Source organism: Athene cunicularia, assembly GCF_003259725.1.
Source record: "Athene cunicularia isolate RWA chromosome 4 unlocalized genomic scaffold, athCun1 chr4_part1, whole genome shotgun sequence".
In the NCBI taxonomy this organism is placed as follows: domain Eukaryota; kingdom Metazoa; phylum Chordata; class Aves; order Strigiformes; family Strigidae; genus Athene; species Athene cunicularia.
Genome location: NW_020799098.1, coordinates 10,554,599 through 10,557,562, shown reverse-complemented (window position 1 = coordinate 10,557,562; position 2,964 = coordinate 10,554,599). Strand labels below are relative to the sequence as shown.

Here is a 2,964-nt window from a genome sequence, read left to right as displayed (position 1 = left end):
AGAAAGAAAGAAAGAAAGAAAGAAAGAAAGAAAGAAAGAAAGAAAGAAAGAAAGAAAGAAAGAAAGAAAGAAAGAAAGAAAGAAAGAAAGAAAGAAAGAAAGAAAGGAAAATAAAGTAATAATTCCAGTTCCAAAGAGTCCAGAAAGATGCAAACTGCCAGAGCTCTGAAATGGACTCTGGAAAGCAGGAATGTATAGGGGCATGTGCGGCTGTCGGTCTTGCCCGGGCAGAGACCCAGGAGCGATTTGGTGAATCGTAAACCGGCCGAAAGGGCAATTGGTCACTTGTTGCACAGGAGTGATGGTAACGAACATTGCTTTTATCATCTGTGCATCTTGGTGCGCGTTGCTGGGTATGTCTTTGCTATATTTGAATGGTATGTCTTAAGCATCCATAAACTGTCAGCTCTGTTTGACTGACAGACCCAGAAAATACATTGTGTGCTTTCTGGAATAAAGAGAAAAATGAGGACCCTGGTTACTTCTATACATTTCATATACAATGTACAAACGATATGTGTATATACCCTACCCATATTTTATAAAGTGTTCCTACAGTGTGGTCATGAAACTTACATAATATTATTTGCTTTCCACTTAGAAATAGTGTAGTAAAATCAATAAGAGTAAATTTATTCTTGCTTTTTTCCCCCTCCATATTTCTTCAACACAACGTATAACTGTTTGGTGTGCAATAATGCTGAACTCTGTTTGTGAAAAAGCATGTATACTCAGACATATTCCTGAAACACAAAATCAGGATGAGTGTAATTCTATACCTGCAAATACAACACTTGTACATACATGTCTGTGTGTATGCGGTATTTCTTTAAGCTTTTATATTGCTATAGGGACATGACTGCTAACACTTAATACTCTTTGTGCCTGTTTTGATGATGAGGGAAAAAAGGGCGTGTTTGTTGCATGTCTCCCTGCAGGACTCCGTGTCGGGAGCAGAATAAGCAGACAGTGACGGTATTTTCGTAATTTATTGTCAGAAAGACATCCTGGGCCCCTGCCCTAGCACCTTTCGGTGTCGTTTGCCCGGGGGTAACGCAGGGAGGGGTGTCCCCTTGTGCCGAGGGCACTGCCATCACCCCGGGCTAACCCTCCCGTCGGGCAAGGGCCGTGCCGGCGCGGCTCCCGGGCCGTCTCCGGAGGGGCTCAGGGTGGCCGCGGCGAGGCAGGACCTCTCACTCTCCCACCGCCTTCTCTCCCACAGCCATCTCTTTGTGGCACGGAAACCCTTTAATTTTTTTGCAGGCTGCTGAGCGGAGAGGCTTTCCCTGGGCAGCAAGCTCCTGCCTGCCTGCCTCCGGGTCAGAAGGGATTTCCCCGTGTTTTCGGCAGAGGCAGCTGTGAGACCGGCTTTGGACTACAGGTGTGGGCCCCTATATTTTCCATCTCTGGCTCTGTTATTTCCCAGGGACATTGTTTTCTCCGAGGCTTTGGAGACCTCCAGATCCGGCGCAGCGCCGGGAGTTGCTGTGGCCTGCGGCCCTGGCGCCGCTGCAGGTGGGGTCCCTCCTGCTGAGCCGTCCTGGCTCCCAGTCCGTGCCCATCACCGGCGTGGGATGCCCGTGGAATATCCCCGCCGTCCCCACCTCCGACGGCTCCTGAGCCTTAGACAGGGTTTACTCGACGCGGGTGCAAAGCGCGGCCGCCTGCCACGCAGGGGGCAGGGAGGAGCGGGGATTTGGGGCCGGGCTCCGCGGGGAATCACCAGACGGAGGGCTACATTTGGGGCCGAAAACGTGTTTGCGAGTGTGACAAGGGCCTCCAGTGAGCCACGGCGATGCCGGGACGGGCGCTCCCACCGCAGCCCTGACGCCTCCCGCACGGGCTGGAGCGGGCCTGCCTGCAATGTGAATGCAATTACCCCGACGGTGTTTGATGTCTCCCCTTGCTCCCCCCTGCCCCAGCACTGCCTCGATGTGTCGTAAAATAGAAATGAAATTAAATGAAATGAAAGACAGGCTTTAGCTCTCGCTACCTAACCTCTGCTCCTCTCTGCCGCTCAGGGCCCGCGGGACGTTTGGAGCCCGGACCTTTGCAGGAGACGTTTAACCCCCAGCGCTGCGGGCAGAGCTCCTGGCAAGGGGAACCATCTCTCCTTCTCCATGCCAAAAACGCGGCGCTCAACAGATCGCTCAGTTCCTATCACCCTCCCGACAGATCACAACGGCAGCGCTGAGGGTAAGGAAAATCTTGGGCAACATCTACCTCTGATTGATATATTGACATATATATATATATATATATATATATATATACACACACACACACACACTTACAAATAAAAGTAGGTTTTCAGCCAGGTTTGGTTTAGCTATAAAAATAAAACAAATAAAGACCGTATTCTCATCTTCAGTAAACAGTCGGGAGCCACCAAAATGCAAAAGCAGACACTCGGAACAAGAGTTTGTTTTTCGGGTCCAACGCTCCTTTGGAGGAGCAGAGGTGTGGTGGGATGGTTTGGATGTCTACTTAAAAAAGAAAACCAATCACCATAAAATAAAAGATCAACCAGAAGATTTTTGTACTGCCTCTAAACCTCTGTATAACATCTCCCTCTTCCTCGTCCTCCTCCCAGGGAGTGCTGGGGAAACTGCTCAGCTCCCGGGGGAGCCGCCCAAACCTCTCCCGCCGGGGCACCTCCCATCACTGCACGGAGTTCACCAGGTCTCTGCTGCGGCTCCGCCACCGTCAAAAAGTCGCGGATGCGGAACAAGACCCGAGGGAGGGAGGTGACATCCCTTTGGACCTTGTTGGGACAAAGGAGGGAGAGTTTCAGAGGGGTGTCCGGGCCAGACTGAGCCCCACCCCCCCCACCCCACCTGGGTGAGGGTCCTGTGCGCATCTCACGGGGATACCCCCTTTTGGGTGGCCTTTCGGGCAGGGAACCCACAAAGGACAAGGACAACACGGCAGTAGACACACGCCCCCCCCCCCATCACCCCCCTC

General features: G+C 51.7%; 1 long non-coding RNA gene across 1 annotated transcript in view; it reads left to right on the top strand.

Moving 5' to 3' along the window:
• The first annotated feature begins 954 nt into the window (after positions 1–954).
• LOC113479379 overlaps positions 955–2,964 on the top strand; it is an 8,645-nt gene continuing 6,635 nt past the window's right edge. Inside the window, exons 1-2 of the long non-coding RNA XR_003398240.1 lie at positions 955–1,381; positions 2,022–2,196. This is a non-coding gene — a long non-coding RNA (uncharacterized LOC113479379). The remainder of the gene's footprint in view (positions 1,382–2,021; positions 2,197–2,964) is intronic.